General features: G+C 36.5%; 1 protein-coding gene and 2 pseudogenes across 1 annotated transcript in view; 1 reads left to right on the forward strand and 2 right to left on the reverse strand.

Moving 5' to 3' along the window:
- The window catches only part of RAB11FIP3 (RAB11 family interacting protein 3), a 75,829-nt gene that overhangs the window by 64,453 nt on the left and 1,562 nt on the right, over positions 1 to 9,814 (reverse strand). The window lies entirely within an intron of this gene.
- Positions 2,696 to 2,814, reverse strand: LOC112481682 (annotated as a pseudogene).
- LOC112481674 lies at positions 4,483 to 4,601 on the forward strand (annotated as a pseudogene).

Genomic DNA, 9,814 nt, shown 5'->3' on the forward strand with positions numbered 1-9,814 from the left:
AAACTTCCTTTTGAGAGAGTCTGTATGTAGGAGAAAATATTTACATCCCTTGGGGAGAACTACCCCTCGATAGAGAAGAACATGGTTTCATCACATTTCTAGAGAAAAAGGAGTTTTGAGTTTCCCATTTCGAAGAGAGCAATCATTTCACATCCTGTGTACTCTATGAACCAACAGATGCTAGACTGGGTCTTGAGTTAATAAGATGTAAAACCTGTGTGTGTTGTGTGTAGAAAATATTTACATCCCTTGGGGAGAACTACCCCTCGATAGAGAAGAACATGGTTTCATCACATTTCTAGAGAAAAAGGAGTTTTGAGTTTCCCATTTCGAAGAGAGCAATCATTTCACATCCTGTGTACTCTATGAACCAACAGATGCTAGACTGGGTCTTGAGTTAATAAGATGTAAAACCTGTGTGTGTTGTGTGTGTGTGTAACATTTCTTTGGGAACAAAGGGGTTTTTGGTTATTTTTAAGATTAATAAAAGCCACACGATCTAATATATAGTACAAGATGACATGTAGGTTATCATTAATGAAATTCTCATATTGTTTTTCTTTTTTACTTTGAAATATGTCGAACTCGCTGTAAAGTTCAAAGAATACAAGAAATATCTATATGTCCCTCCCCTAGATTCAACAATTATTAACGTCCTTCCACATTTTGTCTTCTACACACATGCACATTTTTTGTGGAACCACTAAAAGTAAGCTACAGACATCACGATACCTCTTTAAATCCTTCCGGCATATCCTTCCTAGGAACAAGGACCGTCCTCCTACATAATTACAATACCATTATGACATCCTAGAAATTTAACACTGATATTTTCAAATATTCTGTCTACATTCAAATTTTCCCAATCATCCCAATAACAGCTGTTACAGTTTTGTTTTTTTTCTTTTAATCCAGGATTCAATCAAGGACCAGGCATTAGTTGTCACAATTCTTTAGTCTTCTTCAATCTAGAAGGATCTCAACTCTTTTTATGACACTGATGTTTTGAAGAGTCCAGGCAGCTGTCATGTAGATTGCCCTATAGTCTTGGTTTGTCTAATTATTTCTTATGATTCGACTCAAGTTAAACATTTTTGGCAAGAATTATCCCTCCCACCACACCCCATCAGGGGCACATAATCTGTCCATTATTGGGGAGTCTGAGTTTGATTATCTGCTCAAGGTAGAGTCTGCCAAATTTCCTCAATGTAAAGATGTTTTTTTTACTTTATAATCAATCATCTGTGGAATACCTTAGGCTATATGAGTATCCTTCCCCACCCTCACCTCACACAAATGTTTACACAATGTTTTCTGACAACCATTGATGATCCTTGCCTGAATCAATTATTATCTTGATGTTTGCAAAACACTGATTCTCTAAATCTTTCACTCTTTCTACTTGAACTGGCATTTGTCTATAAGGAGCCCAATAAACCCCCTTTGGAGTACATCACTATGCCCTGATTTTTACTCACTATATGCTGCGAACTTTTAAAATTCAATGTATCCTTTATCATCATTATTCTTTTTTGATGCTCAAAATGTCCCAGATTTGCCCAGTGGGAACCTATTCGAGCTGCTCCTTTTTTGACATGTCCCCATCAATTTTTAAACACTTCCTTACTTTCTGGTACAAAATAATCCAGGCTCACATTGAATTTTGCCTGCCCAGAATCTGGAATAAGTCATTTCTCCAAGGATCCCTGGTTCCTTTAATGGGAAATGATATTTGGCAACCAAGCTCTGGGGGCTAGGTGTACTCACTGCTACTGGGGTGTCATTGCCCTTAAACCCTCTCGGAAGACAGAGCCAGGAATTTTTTTAAATCATATATTCACACTGATACCTCTAATTTAAATCCCAACGTAACAGGGTTCCTCCCCAGCCTTTTCTATACTGTATTTTTATCTCCTTTCTCCCAGAGAACCCTGGTTCTCAACACCAGTATATTTTTACTCATTTGCTCTAAAATATACCCAAAGTAATTTCAGAATGACTATTGTTGATCTATCAACAACAAGCCTACTTCATAGTAAATTTCTTTGTAGTTCTTTTTTCTTTTTGAATACATCCCACTAACGGTATACAGGGTACTGTGTCCATGTGACTTGAATTATCCTTTCCTATGTGGTTATGTTATTAATCTGATATACTTCTAGGTTCGTTTCTATTTGAATTCAATTTTAGGTGTTTTTTTTTCTATTATTATTTTATTTTTTTTAGTATATAGAATATTTGCATGGTTTGAAAGTCAAAATTATATAAAAAGGCATACTCAGACAAGGTTCACTCCCATCCATATCCCTTAGACCTTGTCCATACCTACTTGAATAAGTTCTTTAGTTTCTAGTCTATCCTTCCTGTGTTTCTTTTTGCTAGAAGCAAATATATACATATTCTTATTTCCTTCTTTTTTATTTCACATTCTTTCATTTTCTTTTTCCTTTTTTTTCTTACAGTCAGATCTTGCACTGTGGAGCCTATGAATATGGAAACCTCAGATGAGTTGAGGATCCTGACAACATGGCCAGAAGAATAAGGGTGAGAAGAGTCCTGGTATGAAGGTTGTGAGGTGTGGTTTCTTATTCTACCTGTAAATTCCTCGTCTGAACTGAGGTCCATCGCTTAGGGTTTTGGGACTCAGATCTTTTATCTTTTTTTTTAATTGTGGTGAATTAACCTTTTGTTTTTCCGCCTACAGCACCTGGTAGTCCAAGGTGTTCTCCCATCCAAGTACTAACCAAGCCCGACCCTGCTTAGCTTCCAAGATCAGAAGAGATTGGGCGCATTCAGGATGGCATGGCCGTAGACGAATTAACCATTTTTAAATGTACAGTTCTGTGGCTTTAAGTACGTTCGCATTGCTGTACGACCGTCACCTTTATCCATCTCCAGGACTTTTTCATCTTCCCAAACTGAAACTATTCATTAAACACTAACTCCTCATTCTACCATCCACTGGCAACCACCATTCTACTTCCTGTATCTATAATTTGACTATGCTAGGAGCCTCCAAAAAGAGGAATCATACATTACCCTTTTATTTTTTACCACATATCATGTATACCAATTTGTATTTTCTTTTTCACTCAATATATCTTGGAAATCACTCCCTACCAGTTCACAGGAATCTTCTTCCTCTTCTATTTTTGCAACTGCACAGTTCCTATTATGTGGATGTACCTCAGTTCACTCATCTTGGATGGTCATTTAGGTTGTTTCCATATCGTATATCACAGATAATGCTGCCATGAATAACCCTGTACACCTCACGTTTGTATTTATGGAGGTACATCTTAGAAATAGGACTGTTAGGTCTAAGGGTAAATGCATACACAGATACTGCCAAATTCCTCTCGATGAACGTTGTACCATTTTGCACTCTCACCAGCAACATGAATGCATGTTTCCAAGAGCCTCACCAACAGAATGTGTTCGAGGTTCTACATTTTTGCCAACATGATGAGTAAGAAATGCTACCTCAGTGATTTGAACTTGCATTTCTCTTATCATGAGTAAAACTAAGCATCTTTGTTACCTAGTAAGGGCTCACTGCCTGATATGCATAGAAATCAAACCTATGGCTTTTGAGAAAAGAAAGTTTTATTTGCTAGTCGACTGGGAAGGAGACAGGAGGCAAGGCTCAAATTTGTCTTCCTTGATCCAGAGTTTGGGGTTTTAAGAGGTTTCGGCACCCAATCTTCCTGGACGATGGACCCTTTGCTTCTCAAAGGGTTCTGTCATTCAGATTCCAATCAGGCTCCAGTCCTTTGGTTCTGTGGGGGTTGGGGGAGGAGGGCAGCTAAGGGGTCACAAATGTTACTTGTAAGTGGCGTATCCAAGGTTTAAACTTTGGTGCTGGATCTGTTAGAAACAGGATAGGACCAGTTTAAGCTGGTTCTGTAGTCACATTTTTCATATGTTTAAGGGCCATATTTTTCTATAGAATGTCTTCGTATCTTTCGTCCATTTTTCTATCAGATTTTGGTCTTTTCCCCCTCTGAATTTAAAAAAATTTTATATCAAACTTTTATCTGGACTCATATATATTTTTTTTAAATCTTACTCAAGAACATACTGGTTAGGCTGGCTGTGCCCTCTCGCATCTTCTAGATGAAAATCTGAGGTACGGGAGGACCAGGGATGAGACTGTTAACTGAGCTCTGAGTAAAACCAGGAAGCTGACCACTCTCTGTTCAGATCTCTTCCACAGCTCACAGCCTTCTAACCATCCCTCATCTCTATATTTCAAGTTAGCAAAACATGCTCACCAACTGAAGCTTTTAAAAGGCACTTTAGTAGGCTTTCAAAGAAAATGCTAATCTCTGTAATCAATGTGGAATTTTACTTATTTTATTGTAGCTCAAGCAATCTTATTAGAAAAATTTAAGTTACTATTTAACTTTTAAAAATATGATTAATAAGTTCACTGGCAGGCATTTTTATCTAAAAAAAAAAAGTTTATAAAATGCCCCGATTGTCTACGGCCATGCCACCCTGAACAAGCTCGATCCCATATGATCTTGGAAGCTAAGCAGGATCAGGCCTGGTTAGTACTTGGATGGGAGACCACCTAGGAAGACCAGGTGCTGTAGGCGTAAAAAAATAAAAAATAAGGCATTATAAGCTGACAAGGTCCTTGCAATATGTGAAGTCAACCAAGGGTTGCCTCGCCTAAAAAAAAAAAAAATGCCTCCTGATTGCTAGTGACAGTAAAATGCTAAACACCTTGTTCTGTTTACTGACCCAGTGATTTACTGCAATGAAGGTCTTCACAATACTCAACAATTCCTCTTGTCAGAACAGATAAACCACCTATAAACAAACTTTCCTAAGAGATACCACTTCATTCAGAACTTGAGTTTTAGGCTTTAAACTAGTTAAACCTGCTTAAAGAGAAATCAGAATAAATTATGTAAAATAAAAAGAACAATGTATCATAAAAGCCTCTGACAGCAAAACACTAATAAGCTCCCAATATCATGGGGCCATAAACAGTCAAGCTCACTTGTGACTATAGCAGGTCTATTTACCTGTGGGTACTGAAGGCTCTAAAACTTTTGTAAAAGTTTTTTAAAAATTATCCAAGAAAAGAAAAAGGAAAATAGATTACTTACTACTAGAATTCCAGGAGCTGTGTATCCTTAAATCTTTTTGAAGACATGAGTCTAGAAAAATAGCTAGGATTTCAAAAAAGTAGCTAGGAATACCTACGATTTTAGAACTAGCTAGAGTTTCAAATTATCAATATGCAGATACTGTGTGCAAAATGGCTTAAAATAAAGCACAGTGATAGTGCTTCCTCTATTTACAGCTAATATGCTAACATGTTACTTGGCCTTTCAATTTGTCTCATATCATGCCCACAATGTCCCCCAGCAGAAAAAAGGCACAGCACTCATTCAAGGCCTGCTGTTGCTGGCCCAAGGCTCAGCTTGCCCTGCAAGAGGCTTAAGGACAAGGAGCCAGGACACCTGTTTCAGTGACATCAAAAAGACTGAGCTCAATGTTAACTCCGGTTTTGAAACTTATGAAAAACACAGGAACACAAGTTGTAACCAGAGTAATACCAACTTGCCTAAAACAAGCATGAAGTATTTGGACAGAAAAATAAAACTGTACCTACTGAAAATATTTATTTTCCTCCTTAATCATGATACTGAATCCATTTATCCTAATTTACTAGTCTCAAAACTTGAAAAGTACAGAGCAATCAGTGCCATTCTTTTCTCCAGGAAGTTCTTAGAGTTACTTATGTTAGATATTGATGAAAACACAATGCCCATCTGGAAGCCAGCCTTCAAAAATTATAGGCATTTTCTAATATACAGTTATCCAAATATCAATAAAAATTAAGTCTATCTTCAATAAGCATCAGAACATGTTAACTCGATGTTCTATAAAGTTCTTTAATTTGCTAGAAAATCTGAGTTTCTATAGATATATTTTGTGTATTGATCTAAAACCTTAACTGAGTCAAATATATACAAAGTAAAATATGTACAAATTTTATCTTCAGGGTTTATTTACATTATTTATTTCTAAAGATTGTAATAAATCTTTTATTAGATTCCTTTTATACTGTTTGAAATTTGTGATGTGTGTATAGGCACTACTTTTCAATAATTAAAAAAAAATCGGTAACGTAATAGAAAATTTGGCCAATACCTCAAATAAAACCAAACCCTATTCCCACCATACACCCCCTCCTACAAATATATCTCCTCCCACATACACACACTCATACAACTAAAAATAATTTTTAAGATTTCCCTCAAGACTTTTTACGTAGTTATAAATTATAGTATACATAACAATCGATTTAGCATACCACTCTCTTCCCATATATCAGAAGTGCTAACATAATTACACTGGAGACTTTGTAATTATCACCTTTAAGTGCGACATAATTAGTCTTCGGTGAATGCCTAACCCTTTGTCTGATATTTCAAGTATAACTAATGTTTAGACCCTGTATCCAGAATTTGGACAAAATGTTTGGAAGGGAAGCAATCCATGAGCTTGGTGCCCTTTACAACCTTCTTGGTGTAGTCTACATGGAATTAAAGTTTTCTTATATGTTAGATCCTACAGTAGAATAATCCCCAACAATTCTGAATCTTCCTGGAGACAAGTAAACCTAGGGCTTCCCTTAAAGTATACAGATGTCAGAGATATACTGGCTGATATCAGAGATCTTCAGTTTCAAAAAACAGGTCAAAAATCAAGTTCTAGACAACGGACATGAGAATTATACAATTTTTTTGTACAATAAAGCATTTATTATATATACTTTAATTTACATAATATTTAAGTAGTTATTTCCAGATGGTGGGATTATAGTGATTCTTACTTTTCTTATTTTGCTTACTGGTATTATTTACTTTCATTTTTTTAAGCAATGAACATCTATAAAAATAATTTAGCTTCTACCCAATAAGATGTCAATTGTGTACTTCTATATAGTCGTGTGTGTGCGTGTGTGTGTGTGTGTGTGTGTGTGTGTGTGTCCCCAAAAAATTCTAGGAGGAAATGCACTAAAATGCTAATGGTATTTTCCTCAGGATAGTGGGATTATTGGTCATTTTTTGCTTTATATTTTACATCACTCTGTATTTTCTAGTTTTTTAAAAATAGTAAGCATGTGTTACTTTTATAATATGAAAAAGGCATTTTTTTAAGACACTAAAAATTGCCTGTGATCCAAGTACATAAAGGAATGTCGTCTGCCTTTTAGCAATTCGTTCAACTTATAGACCCAGAAGTACACAAACACAATACAGAAGTTCTCACATGCACCTGCTCTCTCATACACATTCATTCCCTCTCACATACACTAGCTCCCATCTCACCTGCTAACACACAAAAAAAAACACTCTCACACACACATCAAATTTAAGGCTAGGGTAGAAACTAGAAAGGACACTGCAGCAACTAAAAGGTATAGCCAAATGTATAGCCAAATGTTCTTAGGGACTTCCAACTCCCACCAGCAGAGGTACAGGAATGAAAATCAGAGACCTTCTGAGTGTCAACACTTCCTTCAGCAGCCTACTTATGCAGGTACTTACTGCACTGAAGAGTAGAGACAATGCTGACAAGGTTACTGAAGGGCATTCAGTGCCTCAATGTGTAGGGTTCTCTGGAAAGGATCAGTGACTACAAAATGTAAATGCTTAAGTGCGTGTAATAATAAAATGTAAAGATAATCCTTACAATTAATTCCTTTGAAAAATAAAACCAAAAGAAACCAGTCCTTTCTCACAATACTCTTAGAATTTATTTTACAATTTCCGCTTTATGATGAGTTAGTGGTGACTACAAAAACATCAGTCCTCTCAATATGAAGTGGTCATGTTGATGAGGAAATCTTCAGAAATGGTCAAGGCTGTTAAAAATAACCTATTCCAAGTTCACAACTAGGTACATGGTGCATCTGACTATCAATTCCTGTTTCAACCAGAAAACTCCACTATAATCTTTTCTCCTTTTCTCTGCTGATTTCTGCTAACAGTGTGTTTTATTACACCACACCTGATCTATCACCAGATGATGTAATGAGATCCAAACACACCATGACATTGCTGAAGAAAGGGGGACACAAAGGCCATCTGTATTATAAATAGGAGCTGCTTCTATTAAAAATTAAGATATAGCACTTAAATAATTTAAAATGCTTCCTTCAAAAACAGATTACATAAAAGATACCGAACATGCTACCTTTGAAATTTCATAATAATCAAAATAATCTAGTTGCTATCATCAAAGACAGTAATGTGACCACCCTAAGAGTCTCATTCACTCAATATTTTGAAATCTCAAGGTGGAAAGTACAAAAACTTATGGTCTTTATTGCTGCTGTCCAGCTTATCTGAACTCTTTCTAGAGTTTTTTTTTTAAATCATGAATGTTTTAAAAACAATCCTTATCTTTTAGAGATATATACTGAAATATTTATGGATGCAATGATATGTCAGGTAAATGCTTCAAAAATAATCTGGGGGTGGAAAGTTTACAGGTAAATCAAAACTGCTGAAACTGAATGATGGCTTGGCGGGGAGGTCACTAGACTATTCTCTTTACTTTTGTATAGGTTCAAAACTTTTTATTTAAAAGTTTAAAAATATTCATCATGAGGTATAATTCTTCACTTTTCTCTAAACCACTTCACTATCCGAGAATATTTCTTCTCTTTGCTCCTCTATAATGTATTCTGACAATGTACTTGGAAAAAGCAAGTCTGAGTCATAAAAAAGGATAGCAAAGCTTACACAAACATAAAAGTCGACCTTTCATTACCCTGTAAATTATCTGCTCCAAAACAAGAGCTCTCCTCTACCATCTCAGGAAGCTCACTCAAGTCCGGGTACTTAGAACAAGTCAAACACTGCTTCTTCCTCAGCAGAGCAGTCTAGGAGAGCAAAGGGAAGGGGTAATGCCACAGTACTCCCTACAATCCCCCATCCCCACCAAACCCTGAGTCATTCCACCAGGAGCTGTCAGAGCAGACTTTTGACTCATTTCTACTTTGTGATTACAAGAAAGCTCAGCCCCAGATAGCAACCCAAAGTTTTTCCCACTGTGATCAATAGGGACAGTCGCAACAAAAGGTGTTTCTCCAATGAAAAGGATTCTATGGATGTCACTAAGATAAAACCATGGGAATATTTTGAGCTACCAAATCTAAGAGGTTGAGAGCCATCTAAAGGTTATGAGACAAAAGACCGAGTTCTAGTCCCTGTTGTAGCGCTGACAATTTGTGGGGCCTTGGAAAAGTTATTTAACCTTCTCACCTGTAAAGTGGAATGAAGCCTGCTTGCCTGCTACCAACTCAGAGAAAGGTGGTGATGATCCAATGAAAACATAAATGAGCCTCATATAAACCATAAAGTACTCTATCAGTCAGATTATAGTAAAAAAAAAAAAAAGAACAAATGTGGCACTTTCTTAACATCTTTGATGTAATGAGAAAAGATATGTTTGAAGAGAAGACATTACATTAGTAAAAAACAACCAAGGATGCCCAAGGTGCTCTGTGGCCCAGGGGTAGGAAGGAAAAGCATCAAAAGAACCTAGACCAACAATTATGCTAACCATACAGGAAATTATATCTTATATCTTCTGCCCATTAGACTAAAAGATGTGAGACCCATCCTGAGCAATGTCTTCCAACACAGATCTAGACACAAGGTATTAGGCTGATGCTCAGAGGGGCATGCACATCTTACTGGACTGAAAACTTAAAAAAGAGGCCTGACTCAGGAGGACCCAATTCTTTACAGATAGAAGCTCAAGGGATACTGTGAATGCT

The sequence above is a fragment of the Pteropus alecto genome, unplaced genomic scaffold (assembly GCF_000325575.1).
Source record: "Pteropus alecto unplaced genomic scaffold, ASM32557v1 scaffold44, whole genome shotgun sequence".
NCBI lineage: Eukaryota > Metazoa > Chordata > Mammalia > Chiroptera > Pteropodidae > Pteropus > Pteropus alecto.